At 39.3% G+C, this 25,405-nt stretch overlaps 1 protein-coding gene across 2 annotated transcripts in view; it reads right to left on the bottom strand.

The window, feature by feature from the left end:
• Positions 1–25,405, bottom strand: part of SGCD (sarcoglycan delta) — a 489,766-nt gene that overhangs the window by 335,199 nt on the left and 129,162 nt on the right. For both annotated transcript variants that reach the window (XM_087955097.1, XM_087955098.1), the window contains exon 2: positions 16,595–16,716. The gene's annotated coding sequence lies outside the window, so the exon portion shown is untranslated. The remainder of the gene's footprint in view (positions 1–16,594; positions 16,717–25,405) is intronic.

The raw sequence follows: 25,405 nt of genomic DNA on the forward strand, positions 1-25,405 counted from the left end.
GCTTCTTAGGACATTTTTTTTGGCATCTGCAAGCTATTTCAAGTGTATCTGCAGGGCTCTGATAGCAGATAACTTGTCTAAACAATAGACATAAAATATTTTCTTCTTACAAGTTTTCCCTTAGGGAGAACTCAGACAAACTGTTTTTTCCGGTAGAAGCAGAATCTTCCATCTTGGATTAAATTGCTCAGGGCCGAACACAAGAAGCATTCATGGATGATGGCTCATGCAAAATGTAGTCACCAAACCAGTAGTAACGGTTGAATCCCACCCCTGCATATGATCCCACCAGTTCTTTGCTACAGTCAGATGGTAGTTGTGACACAGGTTCCAATGGACCATCTGAACGGCTGTGTTGTGACGCTGTTTGTAGTCAGTCTGAGTGATTGTCTTGCAACAGCTCAGTATGAGATCGATGGTTTCGTCCGCTTCTTTGCAGTCTGCATTTTGGTTCATCAGCAGATTTTTGTATTCTGGCTTTGATTACACTTGTTCTGATAGCTTGTTCTTGGGCTGCAAGAATCAGGCTTTCTGTCTCTTTCTTCAGTGTTCCGTTGGCCAGCCATAACCAGGTCTTTTCCTTATCTACTTTTCCTTGGACCTTTTCAAGGAACTGTCCATGCAGTGCTTTGTTACACCAGCTGTCAGCCCGAGTTTGCATTGCTGTTTTCCTCTATTGATTCTTGGTTTGCTGCACTTTGAGCAGCTTCCTATTGTTGACCTCCATCTAAGCTGGTTCAACACAATTATTATTGTTGTTGTTGTTGTTGTTGTTGTTAATCATTGGTGAGATTCACAGCCTTTGGGGCTGGTTGGTAGCTCAACAGTTTGAGTCCTATCCAAGGACCTAGGAACTGTTAAGATAGCGTTGGAGGATATAAGCTGTTTCAAGTAGGGTGGTTTTTTGTAGAATCAGGGTATTCAAGTCTGATTAATTCAGAATTTCCAAATAGCAAGGTAGCCCTTTAGGTATTGCTCCAACGGCTCCAATTTCAATTGGGATAACACACAATTTCTTTTTCCAAAGTCGCTCAACTTCAATTTGTAAGTCCCAGAACTGTGTGATTTTTCTTTGCTGCTTGTCTTCAATTCGTGCATCACCAGGTATTGCAATGTCAATGAATCAAACCTTTTTCTTTTCAACTATTGTTATGTCAGGTGTGCTGTGGGCCAAGTGCCTGTCAGTCTGAATTCTAAAGTCCCACAAGAACTTGACTTTTTCATTCTCCAGAACTTTCTCAACCCGATGTTCCCAGTAGTTGTTACTATGCTCAAATCCAAACATCGTCATCGTCATCGTCATCATTATTATTAATTCTTTTATTCATTAAACATGAAACTCAGTAAACAGAACATTGATGTTCCAAGTAGCACAGTTTTTTACAGTTCCGCTGGTGTTATTGCAGGAAGCTGCAATTTGTGGATGGGTTTTGTAAAATTCTTGGACATGGTACTTAGTGCCCCAATGACAATAGGTATCACTGTTACATGTTTCATCCATAACTGTGTAGTTTCCATGGCCAGGTTGTGATATTTCATGATTTTTTCCACTTCTTTTTCTTCGACTCTGGTGTCTCTTGGTACAGCAGTATCAATACATTGTATGTTTGGCCCTTGACAACCATAATATCTGGTGTGTTGTGTTCCAAATGGCGATCCGTCTGTATTCGAAAGTCCCACAACAGTATTCGAAAGTCACCATCTCATTTTCGACAACTTTTTCCACTTTGTGTTCCCATGATCTTTCGGATACAGGCAGGTCTTACTTTTTACATAATGACCAGTGGATTAATTTAGTAACTCGATCATATCTAACTTTGTAGTCAGTTTGCATGATTTTGCTGCACTCACATATTAAGTGTAAAACAGTTTCAACTTTGTCATTGCAAAGTTGGCAGTTTGGATTGTCAGATGATGATGATGATGTTTTGACACAAAAATGACAGTGTACACAGCAAACAAGATAACTATGCTTCCCAAGCATTTAGGACTGTGTGATGTATCAGCGGATTATGCGAGCAGATCCTAGTAAGGTGGCCCTCTGCAGCTGACCAATGGTAATTTTGTCAGCACCAATTGTTTTTAAGTGCTTTTCTAGGTCTTTAGGGACAGCACCCAGTGTGCCGAGTACCACTGGAACCACCTGCACTGGTTTATGCCAGCGTCTCTGCAGTTCAATTTTCAAGTCCTGATAGCTGGTGATTTTTTTCAAGTTGTTTCTCGTCTATTCTACTGTCACCAGGAATGGTATTGTCGATGATCCACTCTTTTTTCTTCTCCACAATCATGATATCCAGGGTATTGTGTTCCAAAACTTTGTCAGTCTTTGTCAACGTTGTTGTTGTGTTGTTGTTATTATTATTATTAAATAGCTCATAAGTGAGTACTAATAAATTAGTTCATGTACAAATAGGAACTTTGTCTTTTTTGTGTAACTGAAACAAAAAGGTACCATTAAAGACACTGCCTGATTCAGATAAATGTTGGAGATAAAATACTTTTGTTACTGCAAATTGTTTTGAAAAGGACTGATTCTAGATGCTATTTCAAATACTAATAATGTTCCTGTTTTTTATATATAAGTTGCCTTTCATTTGATTTCCACATTGTCAGGAACATTACATTCTTTCCATTTCTTCCATGTCTTTGTTCATCTTTACTACTGGATGTGGCAGAATTACGATGGAGGAAGGAGAACATCCAGCTCATTTAAGGAATCAAAGGAGTCTCAGCAAGCATTCCATATATCATTAGTGTGAGCTCCATTCAATGAGCTATTTTATTTATTTAATGCTCATTTAAGTTTCAAAATAAAACATTAACAAAATGCCATTTAAATTAAAATACCAAAACAAAAATAAACTGTTTTAATCACAGCAATTAAAATATAAATAATCAAATACAATCTCCTCATTAAAAATGCATTCTAGAATGGTTACTCTGCGTGATTAATTAAATGGTACTTTATTTTGTGAAGTTTATTTTCTGTTTATTTGAATTATAACATTTTACATGGGCCGTTGGGAGCTCGTCGCCGCCTGCCTTTCCTGTGCCTCTGCTGCAGACTGTTGTTACTATCACTTTCCCCTGACCTTCCTACCCTGATGATAAAACATCTAAGAAGACATACAAGCTCAGAACCTGCCATTATTCAACCTTGAACTACCCTTCCCGGCTTGGGCTGTTGAATCCGCTTCCAGACATTCAACATGCTTATCATATGGTCTGGCACTGAAAAATGGAGGATAGCATAGCGCCTACATAATTAATTTATGCATAATTACTTCCTTCCTGGCTTGGGATCAGGATTGAGGAGTCCCCTCCGCCTGCTTTGTCCTGTGGTCATCACCTGGGGCTGATGGGGGTGGCTAAATTGGAAATTTGCCTTTTAAATTATTCCACCTGGGGCTGCATGTGAGTTGGGTGGTAATCCCCCCTTTATGCATTTGGGGGTGGTGGTGGAAAGTAAGACCTTCTACAATCTGATAAATTGTGAAAGATTCATGGAGATAATACAGAATCGCAATAATGCCTCATGAAAAGCAAATGTTTGAAAGGCTAGCAATTCCCCTGCCTTCACTAGTAAAACTGGCAGGTAGTTCCTTGGAATAATTTGGAAGTTGAAATGGACTTTGTACTAGGTAGTTAATTGCAAAAATCATGAATAGTTATCACTTCAGAAGTAAAGATGTTATAGAAACTTAACAAGTTTTGGCAAATTCCTGAAAACAATGGATTAATTTTTCTAAAAATTAGAGAGAAATGGAAAGAAAGCATCAATCCTTAGCAAGACTAAAAATGCTATTCCCTCCTCCCGAGTCCCCGCCGCCTGCCTTCCCCTGCCTTTCCCTTCCCGGCTGGGGCCGTTGGGAGTCCCGCCGCCTGCCTTTCCCTTCCTGGCTGGGGCCGTTGGGAGTCCCCGCCGCCGGAGCGGCCCCAGTCCCGCGCGTTGCCTCGGGAAGGGAAAGGCCACGGCTTGAAGGCCACCGCTGGAGCGAAGCTGCGCGCAGTCGCTGCGCTAGCATCGGATCGGGGCGCCGGACGGTTCCGACCGAGCCCGAGCGTGCCTTTGGTGCCCGCCCAGCACCGCGGAGCTCCCTGTACCGGGAGAAGGGAAGACCCCCGGGCGGGGCAGGGAGAGGAGCTTCTCCCACCCTCCCCTCTTTCCACGCCCACCGGTGTCCCCCGGGACACCCCGCCCCGCAGTCGCCGCCGCTTGAAAGAGACGGGCCGGGGTGGGTAGAAAGGCGCCGGGCGCCCTTGGAGGAGAAGGTCCCGCGTTCGCCTGTCTGCCCGCAGATGTCAGCAGAGCACCCGCTGCTACGGGAACAGTTTACTGCCATCGCCCTCAAAAGGGGGCAACCGGACAGGGAATCCGAGGGCAGCGCTCGTGCGTGCCGAGGCGACAAGCCCGGCTCGGGTGGACGTGTTTGCCCAGAGACCCCGGACGAAGCAGCGGCAAAGCTCCGCTGACATCCGCGGGCAGACAGGCAAACGCGGACCTTCTCCTCCAAGGGCGCCTGGCGCCTTTCTACCCACCCGGCCCGTCTCTTTCAAGCGGCGGCGACTGCGGGCGGGTCGTCCTGCGGGACACCGGTGGCGCGGAAAGAGGGGCGGGCGGGAGAAGCTCTCCTCCCTGCCCCGCCCGGGGGTGGTCTTTCCTTCTCCGGTACAGGAGCTCGCGGTGCTGGGCGGGTGCCAAAGACGACGCTCGGGGCTCGCTCGGAACCGTCCGGCGCGCCCGATCCGATGCGTTAGCACAGCGGCTGCGCACAGCTTCGCTCCAGCGGCGGCCTTCCAAGCCATGGCCTTTCCTTCCCGAGGCGGCGGGACTGAGGTCGCGCCGGCGACAGCGACTCCGACAGCCCAGGCCGGGAAGGGAAAGGCAAAAAGCTCTTGCCTTTCCCTTCCCGAGGCAGCGGGACTGAGGTCGCGCCGGCGGCAGCGACTCCCAACAGCCGGCCGGGAAGGGAAAGGCAAAAGCGCTTTGCCTTTCCCTTCCCGAGGCGGCGGGACTGGGCTGCCCGGCGGCAGCGACTCCACACCATTTTTTTTTTCAGAGGGAATCTGACTCGAGTATAAGTCGAGGGGGATTTTTTCAGCACAAAAAATGGGCTGAAAAACTCGACTTATACTCGAGTATATACGGTAAGTTGCCTTTCATTTGATTTCCACATTGTCAGGAACATTACATTCTTTCCATTTTTTCCATCTCTTTGTTCATCTTTACTACTGGATGTGGCAGAATTACGATGGAGGAAGGAGAACATCCAGCTCATTTAAGGAATCAAAGGAGTCTCAGCAAGCATTCCATATATCATTAGTGTGAGCTCCATTCAATGAGCTATTTTATTTATTTAATGCTCATTTAAGTTTCAAAATAAAACATTAACAAAATGCCATTTAAATTAAAATACCAAAACAAAAATAAACTGTTTTAATCACAGCAATTAAAATATAAATAATCAAATACAATCTCCCTCATTAAAAATGCATTCTAGAATGGTTACTCTGCGTGATTAATTAAATGGTACTTTATTTTGTGAAGTTTATTTTCTGTTTATTTGAATTATAACATTTTACATGTGTTGAAAAAGGGGAGCTTGAGTCATTAGTGCTCTCTGAGCTTACGCCTCTTCTTGCAGATGTTTTACTATCAATTTATGTAACTTCCTACCCTGATGATAAAACATCTACAAGAAGAACAGCAAGCTCAGAAAATGCTAAGAATCCAATTATTCAATCTTGAACTACATATAGTCTCCTCCATTACAGTGAATTTGCTTCAAGAGATTCAAAATATGATTAGATCATATGGGTCAAAAATCCAGCACTGAAAAAAATGGGAGGATAGCATTAAGCAAATACATAATTAAATTTATGCATAATTACATTAAATCCCTACATGGCTTGGGATCAGGTTATTTGATGGTCCGCCTTTCCGCTTGTTTGATTCTGTGGTCATCACCATGGGATGGGGGTAGGGGGCTAAATTGGAAATTTTAAGTGTGGATTTTAAATATTATATGCCACCTGGAGTTCCTGCATGTGAGTTGGGTGGTTATATAAATTTGTTTAATGCATTTGGGGGGTGGTGGTGGAAAGTAAGACCTTCTACAATCTGATAAATTGTGAAAGATTCATGGAGATAATACAGAATCGCAATAATGCCTCATGAAAAGCAAATGTTTGAAAGGCTAGCAATTCCACATAGATCAGTCTTCACTAGTAAAACTGGCAGGTAGTTCCTTGGAATAATTTGGAAGTTGAAATGGACTTTGTACTAGGTAGTTAATTGCAAAAATCATGAATAGTTATCACTTCAGAAGTAAAGATGTTATAGAAACTTAACAAGTTTTGGCAAATTCCTGAAAACAATGGATTAATTTTTCTAAAAATTAGAGAGAAATGGAAAGAAAGCATCAATCCTTAGCAAGACTAAAAATAAGCTATTCCCTCCTCCCAACAGTTCTGATTTACCAAATGATACCAAAAGACAAGCAGCTTTTGCAGTCAAGGATCAGTTATTCTTAGAGGTAAGTGTCATCCTTGGAGAAAAATTACTCTCAAAACTGCTAAAAGGCATTCCAACAGCATCTGGAGTGCAATATTTAGCTTTTCAAAACACTTTTTGACTGCATCTGAAGCCTGGACTTTAAAAAGTTACTGCAGTCACCAAATGGCAAATGTATCAACAGAAGGCTCAAGGAAAGCAAAAAGCAGCAAACAGTCAAAGTAACCTCCCTTTTATAATTTGAATATGTTAATACATTTAACTTCTATTGAAACTTAGGGGAATAGAGTTGGATAGAGTATCACTATCCACCAAATTGTTTCCTTCTTGTTTTAGAATGCAAGTGGGTTTATCTGGTGTCTGCTTTTCATTTCTATTCTCAGCTATTGTGTACACTTAAAGATTTAAAGCTGGAATAACCAAAAATCATTTCTTTTAGAACTGTTCATGCTACATGCCCAAATACTATTTCCTATGGCTCTGGAAAACTTTGTCCCTTTTGACATAGATATATCTATACATAATATAAATGCTTGTCTGTTTTTTTATATATATATTGCTTCCTGCTTTTGCCTATCCTTTATCAATTCACTGTTTTGAAGTTTCCTGACATGTAATAAATAAATATCAATCTATATTTTACTAGCTGTACTGAGGTCATATATATTTGCTCTGATCTAGCCCAGATTTTGCCACTTTATTAGGAAAATATAATTGAAGGCTTGCTGAAGTTCAAGTATACTATTTCAAAAGAGCATTTCACTGATCTACTAAGCTAGTAACATTAACATAAGAGAAGATATGGTTAGTTTGAACTAATTTTTTTCATAGCAAATCCATAATGACTTTTGTTAATTGCATGTTTTATAAAAACTTCACATTGAATTTGTCCATGAAACTTATCAACCTGAAACAGGTTGCAACAGTAGTTAGAGCATAAACTTGGATAATAGTCATATTAAAGGGCTGTCCATAATGTCTAAACTTATCCATTGTCTTTTCCTTCTTTCATTTTACACATTGAATTTTCCTACTCATGTTCAACATATGTGAATTTCTGCTTGATGATCATTCCCTCCTAAAATCAATTAGTTTTTATTTTGTCCATATTTGCTTTTCTTCTTTCTAAATTTCAAGTTTTCAGACCCATACATACTATTGAAAAAAATATTGCTTAAACCATGGTGGTGCAGTATTTAGAATGCAGTATTTGCAGGCTAATTCTGCTGATGCCAGCAGTTCTGTTCTCACACACTCAAGGTTGATTCCGCCTTCCATCCTCCCCAAGTGGGTAAAATGAGAAACCAGGTTGTTGGGGGCAAAATTCTGTAAACTGCTTAGACAGGACTGTAAAGCTCTGTGAAGTGGTATATAAGTTTAAGTGCTGTTGCTATTGCTTTTCTGATGTTTGATGTTACTCAAAATGTCATTTTTATTAAAGATATTCTCTATCATTGCCTGCTTTCATCCAAAGGATTAATCTTCTCTTTATTTCTCTAGCACACTATCTATCTTTGTGCATTATTTAGCCCAAGAAGGGGAAAAATATTATCTTAATTTATCATATACAAAAACAAAGTTCCATGAATTTTTTCCAACTGTTTTTCCATCAGTCCAAAAACAAATACCTCTGGTCTCAATTATATATTAATCTTTAAAATAATCAGAATTAGTTATAATCTTAAAGATAATTTTTATAAAATTATTTTATAAAATATAAATCAAATAAATAGTTGATATATGATACCAGGGAGATAGTCTAGAATGTACAAAGGAAGTTTAAATTTAGACGGACATGTTAACAACAAGAAACATCCTTTGGTGGTCATATAAAAAGGCTAGAAAATGTTGAATTTAAATAATACATTAAGCTTAACTTCTTTACTATCAAGTATAAATTTTCTAAGCCTATAGGTTGGCATTACTTTTCTCTTTTTACATGAATTTTTGTGCTATTCTTAACCTTTATTTTCAGCTAATAAAATAATTTCATAGATACCTATTTATCAAAAATGATGAGCATTTTGATTTCTAATCTGATTTCAGTTATCATCTCTTCCAGTGTTATAATTGTTATTATACATTTGCTACCCAGGTTACAGAGACATGGGAACACTTGCATCTTTGTCTCACTCCCATTAGTATTTTAAACCATTCTATTCTCTAACCATGCTTTCCTGATTACTTGCTCCCATAGTTATTTGTTCAATGCAAAGATTCTTCAAAAGATTCTTTAGACATTTGGACACATCCAGTAACCTAAGCATCTTCCTACATTCTGGCATTATGTACACATCTGAAGGGCTTGCTTTCCAATAAGGAAAGTAATGCACCTTTTCGTGTTTTTTCTTCTTCAGCCCCTTATTAGTTTTTGGCTAGCTGTGTGATCTCATGTCCCTCTGCCAGGTATGATATCCACCAGTTCATTTAGCTTTTTTGTGCATGAATGGCTCTATTCCTCTTTGTAAGAGCTTATGCAAAATTTTGCTTGTGTAGAGGATTAGTACAATTCTTTTAATAATTGTGCCTTTGCTTTTGTATTCCCCCTGTTCAATATAGGCGTATTCACTGGTCTTTTCCATTCACTAGGTCAGAGAGTTTGTTTGATATTTGTTGACATGGACCAGTTAATTCTTTACTGCCTTTTGTCTTGCAACTTTAAACAGTTAATTGCTGTTTTGTCTCTGTCTGTTTGACAGTTGGCCTATTGTCTCTCATACATCACCAGCTATTGAAATTGGTCCCCCAATGTATCATCTCTCTACAAAAGTTTTTGTCATTCTTTAATCTATTTACAAAATGTTTCACTGTCTTCAAATATTCCTTTACCATAGGCCTTTATCAAATCAATTCTATGATTACTGTTGGAAGTTTTTATCTTTGCTATATGTTTTTTCTTGAAAAGATTTTTTTTCTTTTCCTTTATTTGTTATATTCCCCTATTGACTTTCTTCATTGAATGATTTTTCATCTGCCTTATTTGATACTAGAAATCTGTGTTCACTTTCTGTATTTTCTTCATGTGGTCTAAGATTTTCCAGTTCTATCTTTCTATAACTATAATGATAGCTTATTCAGAAAGCAATTTGGAATTTTCCCTATCTGAAATCTGGGCAATTTTTTTCTGCTTCAGTTTTCATAATATTGTTTAATTTCTCCATAGTTTCTCGGATTTATTTTACATAATTATCTGTGCTAAATCTTTACTTAAATTGATATTATCATCTGACTGTATGTTAATATGGTCTTATCTTATTGGCATATCTTTGCCTTTAATTTTCCAGTGCAGCAGCTATCACTCTTTCATCATCTCTTCTGCATTCTGCACCTGGAAATTAACTTAATTGCATTCTTCTTTTTCTGGTTTTCTATTATGTGGTCTTTTTGAATATGTTATTCATTTGTGAACATTTATGTCTAGTATCTCTATTTACATTGCTTCAAAAACATATTAGTAATAAACAAAGAAATATTTTAGAAAAACACAATTAACATACCTCCTGTAGTATTGCATTTACATAAACTATATCTTGTAATTATAGGCTCTTCCACTTCTCCAACTTTTGTCTTACAATCCCTCATTAGTAGTTCTATATTTCATTTTGATATTTCACATGGACTCCTGAATAGCATATCATCTAAATCTCCGAGTTAGAATAATATATTCAAGTCTGTCTAAATTCACTTTTTCTTAAGATCCCCGTTAACTTTGCTTTGATAATTTGAAGTTCATCATATTTTATATTTCAATAATATATTGTTCTTTCAATACTGCCTGTTGTGATGAGACTTCCTAGTAGCTTTGATCTAGCTATATCATTATCTCCAGATCTAGTTTGAAAGTCTGATGGTTTTCCACAATAACTTAAGGAATACTTTCCAACTGCGGTAAGGGTCTCATACTCTGATAATCACATTCTTTTAAACATTACTGCTATGTCTACTCCATTTTTTCGTCAATACAGAAGTGGTTTGCTATGGCCTTATTCTGGGTGGTTGGTTTCCCTCATGTCTGTCCTTTGTGAATTATTTACTGATTGCAATCCACAGACTCCCTTCTCTTCTTTCAACTATACTGAAAAGAACAGTTACTAGGAATTCTTACTTCTAAGACAGAGGCCACTGAAGGAGCTAATTTCATTTTCAGCTTCATATCACTTCTAGAAACTGGAAATATCATTTTCAGCTTCATATTACAGAAAATATCATGGCCTTGGTATGCATGACTCAAAGAATGCTGAATTCCCAATGATATAAAAAAGTAGAACAATAAGATAAAAGAACAAAAAAAATCCATAAGAGTACAAAGTTCTATAGCAACTCATCAGCCACCTAACCCAAGGCCCAGGAGAACAGCAAGGTTTTCAGTGATTTTTCAGAATCATCACAGACTGTGATAGTATGTGGGAATGACCTTGGGAGAAAGGAGGAAGAGCCACAGACTAGTCAACCATAATGCAAAAGGTATCTCACTCCAAGAAGAAAAATGCATGAGGAAGAATTTCAGAAGGGATCCTACCTATTTTTCAGGAAAATAAAAGAGAGATGTGCTTTCAGATCTGTTGCTGTATCCCTACAATAGTGTAAGTACTCGGTTTGTGCTTCTTGTCTAGACTACCTCAAAGGACTGACATACAATCAAGATTTCATTAGGCATTGTTTATTTAAGGAAACTTGAAGCATACTCACTCTGCCAAATTTCACTGGCTAAGCAGAAACTATTAGAAATAGGCAATCCATCAAATAAACTGGCCCTGTGCCATGAAAACCATATAGGTGGTAACCAGCACCTTTAACTGCACTAGGAAGCTAATGAGCAACCATGCAGCTTGTAGAGCAGTAATGTTACATGAGCACATCAAGGTATTTCCATTATAACCCACACTGTTGCATATCTGACCACCTATAGCTACTCATTGGTCCTCATACACAGTGCAATGCATTAGTCCATTGTTGACTGAGACATTCCAATCGAAAAAAGGCACCACTGGCATACTAGATGAATCTGTGCAAAAGTCTCTAAGCCACAGCTGCTACCTGTTCCTCAAGCTGGAGTTGTGAATTCAAGAAGACCCTCAACACACACACACACACACACACACACACACACACAATTGTGCATACAAATTGGTCAGAGATGAAATGAAAACCACAACTCAAACTCAAAATAATCTGAAGGGATGTAAACGAGAAGGCAAAGTAAAATGCAACCATACTTGCAAGTATAACAGCCCATAAATTTTGATGGGAAAACTCTGATTCATGCCTAGGAAGGAAGTCAACTGACAAAGAACTGACAGAGAAGATTAATTAACCTCTTCAGAGAATTTTGACTAATCCCAAAAAGTTAGAAAGGGGGAATGACACTCTTCCAGCATAAAAGACTGCAGCTGAAAGCTAGTTTAGGACACTATAAATACATTCCAAGAGAAGACCATAACAAAACAAAAGAATCTTTACATTTCATTTATTACCTAGAACAAGGTTCCCTAGCCCCCAGGCCACATCCCACCGCTTGTGCAGCCCAGTTCCCCTCTCCCCTGCCCACCCAGATGCCATGTTGCAAATGTTGGGAACCACTGAACTAGAATGCTAGAGACCTGTGATGGTGAACTTATGGCATGCGTGCCAGAGGTGGCACTCAGAGTTCTCTCTCTGGGCACGCGAGCCATTGCCTCAGCTCAGTTCTGCCATGCATGCACGCACACCTCTCTGAACACCTCCCACTACCCAGCTGGTCTTTGGGTCTCTGTCGTGCATGGATGGGGGGCACACACGCAGGGGTTGTGTGCATGTGTGGGAGCAGGGCACATCCGTGGGGGGCACATGTGCAAAGGGTTACACATGCATGCTCGGGGGTCATGGGGTCACATGCACATATATGGGGGTTGTTGGGGGGTCATGTCCATATGCATGGTGGCGCATGCATGGGGTGCATGTGTGTGTTGCATTTTAGGGATGCGCGTGCACACTTTCAGCACTTGGTACCAAAAAGGTTAGCCATCACTACTATATTTGCAATGATCATACCACAGACTACTTTTATAAAACCTTTCTATACTTCTTGACACATATAAAAATATTTGCACAATTTCTGGTCTTTTGGAATTCAAGATAACAATCTTTAGTCCTTGATTTTTAATCAGGCAAAGTGAACTGCTGGGGAATTATTTTATTAATATTATATTGTTTTCTCCAAGTGATAGGCCAAGACCAATCTGTAATTATTCTTCAGACATCATTTGCCCTTTGTGTGAATGACAAATCTCATTCAGCTCCTTTCAACAGAACCTAAGCAAGGAAGAAAATACTTTGGCATCGGCCCTGATGATGATGTTATCCATTCGGCCATGTTTGACTGTCGGTTATTGTATGGGCCAGAGCTCTCCCATCTCTTTCAAACCTACACTATTTGTTTGAATTGTTTTATGCTCTGGCTGGTGTCAGCTTTGATGGTCAGCCATCGTGTTCTCTGACAGCCTGGTGTCCTTTTTCCGCTAACCCTTCCTAACATAATTACTTTCTCCAATGAATTGCTCCATGTGACATGGCATGGCATTGGCTCTACTAACCTTCAAAACTTCAGAATTGAAGCAAAAGTACACTGTAAATGCTTTACGCTACATGCTGCAAAACTTCCTTTTATAGCTGGCTGTCAAACGGCATCAGCCAATAGGAATGGTCTGTGTTCCCGCTGGAAACAGCTCAGTCTTTTCCGAACGCCACACATACTATACAGTTCCTGATTTGACATGGCTAGCAGATGCCTTACATCTCAATTCTATCCACGTCTGTTCAAATATCCCCAAGAATTAAATGGGCTTTTCTCCCCCAGATGTGGTACACTTTGACTTATGACTGGAACCACTTGTTTGATAAAAGTGAACAGAGTGGAAAAATCAGTTTAGGAATCATTAAAAGTCATCTGAGGAACAGCTTAAAAGTAGTTATATTGAACTCCTCTCATTATAGATGTTCACAAGTCAAAATAATAATTCTGAAATAATATAGTTCTATTAGGAGAAGAAACTTAATGAAAGCTGATTGAAAAAGCTTTAGGACAGCTGCTCATACCAGAACTGAGTCTAATAATGACATTAACAAATACCATAGTTTTACAGTGACAGGAGTACATTAACTTGTGTGCCCCTATATTAAATAAATGGACTGATACTACTACTCGATAAAATATATATTCTGCTACTATTTTAAAATGGATTCTATAGCAGGGGCTGTGGAATAAAGCAGCATTGCAGAGCTAAATTCAGTGATGTTTAACAGCTTCCAAAAGGAGGAAAGTTATGTGAAGAAATTATATTTCTAAGGAAATATAAACAACAATGAATATTTAATATTCTTTAAATCTAGAACCTAGAAAAGTTATCTGAAAAGATGTATTATGATGCGCAACTTTTATTTTATTTATCAATTTACATGATACAATTTACATAGTAACTTTGGGGAGTTTAATGAGAAGAAGAAGGAACATCTCTAAATTTAAATATTGCATCCATCACAATTTCAACCTGGGGTTAGGTTGTGGGGAAAGGGAAAATAATTTCAACTACAAATACTAATCTTAAAATACTATTGTTCTCACTGCTCAACAGAATAGAAATTGTTTAACATTATTGACAAAATACACAAATCAATTTGAAAATAAACTATTTAGAAATATATATAGTGCAGTATTAGAAAAAAAATGTATAAATTTTCTGTTTTTAATTGGATTATACTGAAAAAATGACACAAACATTTTTCACACTTATGACCATTGCAGCATCCCCACAGTCATGTGATAAAAAATCAGATGCTTGGCAACTGATTCATATTTATGACTGTTGCCATGTCCCAGGGATATGTGATCATCTTTTGTAAGCTTCTGACAAGCAAAGTCAATGGGAAACTAGATTCACTTAACAACCATGTTATCAACTTAACAACTGCAGTGGTTCATCTAACAACTGTGACAAGAAAGGTCGTAAAATGGGGTAAAACTCATTAATGTCTCATTTCACAACATTAATTTTGGACTCAATTATGGTCATATGTCAAGGACTACCTGTATAAAATGCAGTGCTAAAATACAATATAACGTTTAAGCAAAAAAAAGTAAAAATAACCATTGATCAGTTGCATTGGTAGAAACTCTGAAGGGGAACTAAAAATGCTTCACATTTTACTTAAAAAGTTAAGTACAGATGACACCCAACTCTTTCTTTTTGTGAATAAATGCGAAGGCATAATACAGGTGAAACTTGAAAAATTAGAATATCGTGCAAAAGTTCATTTATTTCAGTAATGCAACTTAAAAGGTGAAACTAATATATGAGATAGACTCATTACAAGCAAAGCAAGATAGTTCAAGCCGTGATTTGTCATAATTGAGATGATTATGGCTTGCAGCTCATGAAAACCCCAAATCCACACTCAGAAAATTAGAATATTACATGCAATCAATAAAACAAGGATTGTACATAGAACAATATTGGACCTCTGGAAAGTATAAGCATGCATATGTACTCAGTACTTGGTTTGGGCCCCTTTTGCAGCAATTACTGCCTCAATGCAGCGTGGCATGGAAGCTATCAGCCTGTGGCACTGCTGAGGTGTTATGGAAGACCAGGATGCTTCAATAGCAGCCTTCAGCTCTTCTGCATTGTTCGGTCTCATGTCTCTCATCTTTCTCTTGGCAATGCCCCATAGATTCTCTATGGCGTTCAGGTCAGGCGAATGAGTGGGATTGAATATATGCATAAATAGCAGGATACTTCTGTTATCATCAAAAACCCGTGGAGTGTTGTTGTGAATGATGGTTACAATAGTGTAATTAACAAACACTACACATTTTTTATTTTCTTATTACCTCACAGTTTACACTATTACTCATTCCAGCTACAGAATCTTAAAAGTCATAGCAAAGATACTGTACTTTTAATGAAAGATTGTTAATTTTATCCTTTGTTCCATATGATTTTGTATAGAGACCTCCTTTCCTTTGCAGAAACGTATCCCAACCTTCCTATATGACATTTGGAATACATGTTTTCCTTAATGTTTAAGTTTGGAACAACTGTTGTTGCTACAAATTTTGTTATAAGCATTTGTTGCAAACCCTGGAATTTAAAAGAGAAATTCCTGCACTGGTTTTGTCATTGGGCAGTTGGATCCTCTTGTAAATCTCGTTTCCCTACAGATTATGTTCTATTCTTGTAAATATATATCTATACTAGTTTATTTATACACACACAGACACCCCTGATTGTATTGTTCGTGCTTGTAAGTTTTTTCTAAATTGTAAGAGAATAGATTTGCAGTTAATGAAATTTCCATCTGAATCCCAACCTCAAATTATATTAGACAATCTCTGAAATTACTTGTACTAGATTGTCCTGTCCTAAAGCTAAACTAGACTGGAAAATCTCTGCAAATATCTGCCAGTCAGAACATTTTACATGTCCCAAGTAATGATCTTGATGACATGTTTTAACTAGGACAGAGAAACATAGCTTCTTATTTGAATATGTTAGCTTTGTTACCCCTTATTGCAGTATTAAAAATCATTCCAGACTGTCTCTCATAGTATTTCCAAAAGGACAATCTTGTTATTCTATCATTTTCATGGAGCACTTTAGGATTGCTCCTAAACAGGCATAAAAGCTTAAACCACACTCTCCTCCTTTTCACACATATTGTGCATATATCCAGAGAATTTCACATGTGTATCATCACAAGCTTTATTCTTGTTTGTAAACCCAACTGGTGAATGATAGTAACTGAAGCATTTTACAGCTACTGCTGTAATATTTGGCTGAAAGGTTATTTTTTAGGTTCCGTATCTCATATTACTTCGCTGTCACTTTACCTCTGCCTCGCTTTCATTGGCTGATTTAGCTTCTGTAACATTCAACAGTTGGCAAAAATCACTGACAAAATCACAAAAATCACTCATTTCACAAATGAGGAATACTATTGTACCTCTGTATCCTTTATTTGCTAGCAAAAGCCTCATGAACAAAGCAAAAGATAACAACAGTTCTGTTTCCTGTCGCGTTCCCAGCACTTCACAGCTGTACTTACTTTGAGATGCTGATCCACTTGCCAGACAGAGGGATGATTTCCAGCCATACTGTGGGAATTACGTTGAGTGCCAAAATTTCCTAGAGCAGGAATGCTGATTAGGTCAACAATCAGCATTAGACCTAAGAAATGCAAAGCAAGGTATCCGTTAAACTGTTGGAAAAGCAAGTGCTGGATTTAAACTGCAGTAGGTATAAAAAGGACTGTGGTCTCATGTGGACTGTGGGCAACTAACTGCTTCAGGTGGCATCAGCCTAGTGTGCAATAAAGATTCTTATTGAGCCGTGTTGTGCTGAGCATGTCAGTAGCTTTTGCTGAGTTCAAGCCGAGGAGCCTGATACATTCACTGAGTTTGCAAAATCCCTTCATAATCCAATACAGCTATTGCTATGAAAGAAAGGGAGGGAGGGAGGGAGGGAGGGAGGGAGGGAGAGAGAGAGAGAGAGAGAGAGAGAGAGAGAGAGAGAGAGAGAGAGAGAGAGAGAGCTGTTTAAAAGAAATAGAAAAATGGCTCTTTGAGTGTTTAAGGTTGCAGACCCTGGGTTAGGCAAACACCATGGTCGTTAAGTGAACCTTGTGGTCATTAAGCAAACACTGGCTGTTAAACAAGTCCATTTTCCCCAATGGGCATTTTTAAATGGAAACCAGAAGGAATTGTTGGAAACAGGCAAAAAACATAGAAAACCTCAGTCACAAGACTGTGTGGGATATTGTAACTGGTCATAAGTGTGTGTGTGTGTGTGTGTGTGTGTGTGTGTGTGTGTGTGTGAAATAAAAAATATTTTCTGTTCATTACTGTTGCTTTAGTTTGGAGACATTACTGTTGTGGCTCTGATTCCCGAGCCTGTGCTGTTAGAGGAAGAGGACTCGGAAGATGAGGAGGAGGAACTGGGAATGCCTTCCTCCCCAGGACCTTCCTCTCTGGCAATGCCTTCCTCCCTGATAATACCTCCGGTTTCATCAGACAACCAAGAGGAACATCCTGAGATTAATCAGGAGGAGGAGGGCATATCGGAGCAGCCCCTGACAGGGAGTCAAGTGGACGAATGTTGGCTTGATCCTAGGCAGCGTCGTCGTAGGAGGAAATGTGAGCTGCAACGTAGGAGGCGTGGGAGGGTCAGAGAGTGAGCTGAGTCATTGAGACACACCCCACAGGGGATAAAAGTGGGTGTGTTTTCTCCGGAAACTTTGTATGGGACAAAGTTTACTTCTCTTCCAGGTTTCGTTGTGACTGTTTTTTGTGGTCTGCTTTGGAATCTTCAGTGAGTAGTTTCTCTTGTTATCTCTTCGGACTTGGCAGTATAAAGGATTAACTCTGTAAAGTCCGAGTCAGCTTGCCTGCCTGTGTTTGTGTGAGTTTGTTCTCTTTCATCTTTTTTGGAAAGAAGAAAGGTGAGACATAACACATTACTATTTTTTAAAAAATGGGAAAGGGTTCAATTTTAGCAGACAAAAGTCTGCTAAAATATATTGGCAATGAAATCCAGGGGAAAAAATGTTCAGGCTCACCTAAATAAGTAACCAAAAAGACTACTGAATTGAAAGGTTTACTCACCAGAAGATCTGTGTATAAAGAATGCAAGAATCCTGAACCAATAATTTGTCCTGGAAATTATACCTTTCTTCATTTATACCTAGTATTTCTATTTACTGACTACTAATATTCTTCAGCAACATCATATATTTATTATCTTCATCATCATTTCTAGATTCAGTCATTTCAAGGCTTAACTGTCATGCATTCAGTGATTCCAGTCCACAATATTTTATGCTGCTGTGAGCTGATGATTCTTTCATTATTGCAGCAATAAAAAGGCAGCAAAATTAATAATGTCCATAAGTAATCAACTGGAACATTCAGTTAATGTAAGACAAGCCTAGGTTCTAAATTAAGAAACATTCATTTATTTTCTGTAGAGCTTAAGTGCCACCCTTTCCAGTCAAACCATTCAGGAAACATAATCAGATCAACTAATACAAGTTTATTATAAGGCTACCCTAACAGAATCTTGCAAGCCTCCCAAAAATTTTTTTTACAGCTTAAGAAGTTAGGGAGGGTCCTTCTAATTCTCTTTCTCTCTTATTAGGCAGCTCCAGGCTATGCTCTCTCCTATCTGACATTTCCCTTGGCATCATCCCTTCCCACTATCTCCCAAAGACTTTCCCTTGTACCATTATACTAGGTGACACATTAACAAAATGCCTGCTATAGTAAATGCAATTGCCTTATACACTCAACAGGTGTGCTAATAAAGGTTATATAATACAGTTCAAATTAAGTTGTTGGAATCCAATATTCTCAAATTAGCAAAGTTCAAACATCAACACACACAAAGACACATGAGTAGTAAGAGTGGCAAACTCAAAAAAGCTCTGAGCTAATTACCATTTGCTTTCATTTAACAGTGTTACTAGGGTTCAACAGGACCCATAGAAAATGCTTTTGGGTTATTCCATTTCCCTATTCTTGTCTTACTGACTTCCCCTCTGGAGCGCTTTCTCTCCCCATCCCTCTTTCTCTCCCTTTCTTCAAAGCCTTCCCTCTTCTTTCTTTCTCTCTCCTCTTTATTCACCTTCAATTTTTATTAAAAGGAATTTTGTTCACTTTTTCCTTTAAAAACATAGATGTGTTCCAGGAGCAAAGCAGCATTTGCACATCTTTATTTCTCCAAAGGGCCTCTTGGGGGGGGGTGTCAAGTGACAGCTGGACAGTAACTCTGCTGACTATTATTTTTATAATTACTTTTAAAATGTTTGTGGTGCAGAATGAGAGAACGTCTCAGCTACAGGACCTTGGACATGTGCCCAGCAACTCAACCATAGCAGCAAACTGCTTTCATGACCGTTAAACATCTAAGGCACAATCATAATCTGTTGTTACAATCATTACATATCTCTTCTACAACTATGAATAGGTCATAACTCCCATATTTGCCCACCATCACCTGCCCCTGATGTGCCTTTAATCTGTTTACATTTATTACTTTTCACGGAACACTTACCTCAATGGTATTGCACTCTGTTCTAATGCCAATGTGTACAGGTTAACAATGCAACAGACTATTTGCCCTAGCAATCATAACTCAAAGATAGGAGTCACTTGATGTACTGTTTTAACTATAGCTGAAATGTGTATAGTACACACTTTCAGATATTCACTTTGAAGTCAAGTTCTCTCCTGGGAACTATCTTAACTGAAAATAATGCTGCTGATGAATCAAAGACACTATTGTGGTGAGAGACAATTATTAAGAGAAAAAAGTATCATCATTATTATTGCACATGGGACCAGAACCTGTACATAGATATTCCCAAATCGAAAGGTTTTTTTTAAAAAAAAAAACACAAACAAAACTAAAATACCCTAAACTTTAAATAAGAGAGCATAACAATAGATCCTGCTAGTTTTTCTCTACACATGGTTATCTCAAGGGAAAGGCAAGCATAAGAATAAAAGAGATACAATTAGTGCATGTATAATACATAGATGTGGGGTGACTGGAAATATGGGCTTTTCCATACGTACATCAGAAGGAAATTCATGGAAATAAATGAATCCTATAAATAAGACTTCGGCTACCTGTGTCTAGTCTGGGGCATTGAAGTGGAGCAATGTTAGAGGGCTGGTAATTGTAGGGAGACAGGATGTTGGAAAGGAGGGGAGGGAGGCAGTGGGGAGCAGCGGGGAGCAGGGCAGCATTGCTAGGGATAGGATTGCAACAGATAGGGCATGGCAGCAGGCCCTCCACAACTGTCCCAGTTTCTCATCTGGCCCCTTGGGAAAATAAATTTCCCACTCCTCTGACCTCATAATTGTTACAAAAAGAGTCTTCACAGTGTTTCTTTTTTTTTTTTTTCCCAGATGGAAGAGCTTTAGGATATCTGTAATTTTTAAAATAATAAAGATGCTAGTTAATACAGGTAGCCCTTGAGTTACAATCGTAATGGAGCCTGCCTATTTGAGTCTCAAGTCGGGACAAACGTTAAATGAACTGTCTCAACCAGCCATCCCTGCTCTCCCCAGCATACTCATTAATCAAATGTGTGGGTCGCTAAGTGGAGCAGGGATGTTGCAGTGCTGGGGGAGATCCTGGGAGACCTACGGCAGGCATAAGCCCACCTGCCTTGGGCCTTCCCAGGCCTCCCCCGGCTCCTGAGATATCCTATGTTCCACTTCCCCCCTCGGGTGGCACAGTTGATTGTCTCACCAGCAAGAAAGAGCAGAGAAGGAAAATCCTGGGGGTGCCTAACTTTACCAGTTCTGTCACTGCTCTTCCTCCTGCCAAGGTACGCCTGCTTTTCTGGGGCAAAATAAGGATTGGTTCCCTAGCCTTTCGGAGCTTTCTACTCTGATCAGTTGGCCACTGATCAACTGGTTTCCAGGAGACTGCTAACCTCTCTTGCTTCTTCCTACCATTTAGGAAACCAGATCTTGCATGCGAAGGCAGCAGCTTTTGGGATGAACTTCTCAAAGCTTTTCTCTTACTTTAATCCCCTTCTTCCTCCAGAAAGCCACATTTCTTCAATTTAAAAAAGAACAGTTAAGAGGGATATTCTTCTTGATCTTTGCGCATGCGCGCGCAAAATGTAAAATCACCGAACCGGTAGTTACACCGGTCGGATCCCACCCCTGTTTATAGCCCAATTCCCTAATGGAGACGTGTTTAATACATTCCTCCATAAAGTAATCATTTAGCAGCTTGTCAGGGCTTTAATTCTTTTTGTCACCTAGTTAAATAAAGTGGTCTCAAAGCTGAAATTGCCTCTGATTTTCTTTTAGATGAAGATATTGTTCTTTCATTTCTTCTTAATCATGCTTTTCTATGTGTTATCAATGCTATCAATATATTTTAAAAGAAGGTTAATTTCAAATTATGCTATCCCAAGCTATAACATCAGATAGAACTTCTGATGTAAGAATAACTCTGTTTAGCCTTCCAGTCTGGACTGGAGTTTCAAAGTTCCCACGTGGTGAGGGAACTGAATTTCTCATAGGAAGCCTTACACCTCAGTTTTGTAACAACTGATTTGTATGCTACATAACAAACAAATCCCACTAACATTTTGTAAAGAAGATTCAGCCTGAGTAAGCCTCCTCAGGGAAGCCATGCTTTAGTGAGAACTGCTAACACTCAGAAGTAATAGTGTGAGATTCCTCATGCCATTACTTTAAATACACTGCTCAAAAAATAAAAATAAAGGGAACACTTAAACAACACAATGTAACTCCAAGTCAATCACACTTCTGTGAAATCAAACTGTCCACTTAGGTAGCAACACTGATTGACAATCCATTTCACATGCTGTTGTGCAAATGGAATAGACAACAGGTGGAAAGCATAGGCAGTTAGCAAGACATCCCCAATAAAGGAGTGGTTCTGCAGGTGGTGACCACAGACCACTTCTCAGTTCCTATGCTTTCTGGCTGATGGTTTGGTCACTTTTGAATGCTGGCGGTGCTTTCACTCTAGTGGTAGCATGAGATGGAGTCTACAACCCACACAAGTGGCTCAGGTAGTGCAGCTCATCTAGGATGGCACATCAATGCGAGCTGTGGCAAGAAGGTTTGCAGTATCTGTCAGCTTAGTGTCCAGAGCATGGAGGCGCTACCAGGAGACAGGCCAGTACATCAGGAGATGTGGAGGAGGCCGTAGAAGGGCACAACCCAGCATCAGGACCTCTACCTCTACCTTTGTGCAAGGAGGGACAGGAGGAGCACTGCCAGAGCCCTGCAAAATGACCTCCAGTGGGCCACAAATGTGCATGTGGCTGCTCAAATGGTCAGAAACAGACTCCATGAGGGTGGTATGAGGGCCCGATGTCCACAGGTGGGGGTTGTGCTTACAGCCCAACACTGTGCAGGACGTTTGGCATTTACCAGAGAATACCAAGATTGGCAAATTCACCACTGGCCCCTGTGCTCTTCACAGATGAAAGCAGGTTCACATTGAGCACATGTGACAGACGTGACAGGATCTGGAGACGCCGTGGAGAATGTTCTGCTGCCTGCAACATCCTCCAGCATGACCGGTTTGGCAGTGGGTCAGTAATAGTGTGGGGTGGCATTTCTTTAGGGGGCCGCACAGCCCTCCATGTGCTCACCAGAGGCAGCCTGACTGCCATTAGGCACCGAGATGAGATCCTCAGACCCCTTGTGAGACCATATGCTGGTGTGGTTGGCCCTGGGTTCCTCCTAATGCAAGACAATGCTAGACCTCATGTGGCTGGAGTGTGTCAGCAGTTCCTGCAAGACGAAGGCATTAATGGTATGGACTGGCTTGCCCGTTCCCCAAACCTGAATCCAATTGAGCACATCTGGGACATTATGTCTCGCTCCATCCACCAATGCCACATTGCACCACAGACTGTCCAGGAGTTGGGGGATGCTTTAGTCCAGGTGTGGGAGGAGATCCCTCAGGAGACCATCCGCCACCTCATCAGGAGCATGCCCAGGCATTGTAGGGAGGTCATACAGGCACGTGGAGGCCACACACACTACTGAGCCTCATTTTGACTTGTTTTAAGGACATTACATCAAAGTTGGATCAGCCAGTAGTGTTTTTGCCACTTTAATTTTGAGTGTAACTCCAAATCCAGACCTCCATGGGTTGCTAAATTTGATTTCCATTGATAATTTTTGTGTGATTTTGTTGTCAGCACATTCAACTATGTAATGAACAAAGTATTTAATAAGAATATTTCATTCATTCAGATCTAGGATGTCTTATTTTTGTGTTCCCTTTATTTTTTTGAGCAGTGTAGTTTGAGGCCATACAATCCCCAAATTCCTTACTTCCATTTATATATACAGACCTTCACTTAAAGCTCTTGAATGCAGAGATGTGGTCATGTTAGGATGTCACCTTCCCATGCCATAAATACAAGAAAAAACACTTATGAAGAAGCTTAGAATGTTTTAGTTCCCAAACAATTAACAACAGCTCTCCTAGCCTAACTTCCATGATTTCGAATGGGCTTAGAGGAGAATCAGAAGGAGTCTGGAAACTCAGCTCTCTAAAAGAGCTATATTTAGTTTGCAAAAAAGGAAGAGTGAGTGGAAACATGACAGTAGTCTGCAAATATTCAAAGGCCTGTCATATGCAAGAGGAATTGGGCCTGTCCTTGACTGAAATGAAAACAGAACAAGAATCCTGGGTTGAATTAAGATAGGAGATTCAGGTTGAATTTTAGAAAAAATATTCTATGTAGAAGTTACACAATGGATTGCTCTGTTTATAAAAATGAGGTCCACCTCTGGTTTTCAAATGTCATGAATAGTTTAGGGCAGAGGTGGTATTCAGAAGGTTCTGACCTGTTCTGGAACCAGTTCTGGAACCAGTAGCAGAAATTTTGAGTAGTTTGGAGAACCAGCAAATACCACCTCTGATTGGATATTTTACAGTATCTTTCCCCTGCCACACCCACCAAGCCACACCCACAGAACCAGTAGTTAAAAAATTTGAATCTCACCACTGGTTTAGGGATTTATTATTGGAGCAGGAATTGGATTGGACTAGGGAGATATAAATTTCTTTCCAACCTAAACATTCTATGTTTGTACAGACATACAGAATTATTCAGTCAGCCTAAACAAAAATGATAATGAGGTCAAGACACAAGAATACATTTCAAATCCACTAATATCCCAACTGCCATTACTGACTGGATTCCATTACTGACATATTGAGCAGATAAGTCGGAGGGGAACAGAAATGTCAATTGAAGGATTTTAAGAATAGGATTTATGTGGGAGATCTTATCTATTAATTTTCAGTTATACACAGGTTAAACTCCTGCAATAAATTGGAGCTATGTTTTATTCCAATACCCTCATTCCAACTCAGATGTTTAAAACCATAGCTTAAAATATATATTTATATTAGATTCTCACTGCCTGAGCTTCACTTCTGAAATCTTTAGTGACCTAGCTTAAATTTGTCACAAATGGGTTTTCATTCTTGCCATGCTCATTGCTCCAGGATAAACTGAAGATATGTAATCTGGATTATTCAATGTGATTGTGGACCTCTGAGTATCTCCATTGCAATTATTTGTTGTTGTTGTTGTTGTTGTTGTTACTATTATTATTATTATTTCTTTTATTCATTAAACATGAAAATCAGTCAACTGAACATTTAAAAATGTATCACAGATATTATTGTTGTTGTTAATGTTGTTATTATTGTTATTATTATTTTTCTTCATTCATGAAAGGCTTAAAAAATTAAAATATTGTTCTATATTTATGCTTGCAACTAATAAAAAAACCTGAGCATCATAACATAAATAGAGGAAAAAAACAAACTGTCAGATTAATCTGGGAGTTAGATTCTTCTCCAAGGTGACCAGACTTAATCATCTGTCTTCTGGAGACCCTATTGCCAGAGCTTGTCAGGACACTCATTTGTCATATGCCACCTCATACAGTGGTCCTTGAATTGTACATACACATTAAAACAGAACAGTAATTCAACAATCATTCTTCCAGACATGTCAACTGTGAAGTATATAATCTAAAATAACCCAAGCCAGTTCGTCTGAAGTGCAAACAAGCAGTTGGTATGCATAAAAAAAAAATCCGTAAGTGACTTTCAAAAAGTATTGCATATGCAATGAGAGAAATACTGATGTTTGAATGAGAATTCCAGAGGGGTTATCAGAAATGTTAAGTTTTACATATCATTTGTCAATCTTACTGCATTAGCAGCTTTTAAAATACACTGACAAGACAGAATAATATTTCTTCCTGTTCTCCTTTTCTTTCTAAATAAATCCCATGTCAACTTTAATTACACTGTCAATTGCTTTTGT

Source organism: Notechis scutatus, chromosome 2 (genome assembly GCF_049901735.1).
Source record: "Notechis scutatus isolate UNSWTSFEM ecotype Mainland chromosome 2, rNotScu1.2, whole genome shotgun sequence".
Lineage (NCBI taxonomy): Eukaryota > Metazoa > Chordata > Lepidosauria > Squamata > Elapidae > Notechis > Notechis scutatus.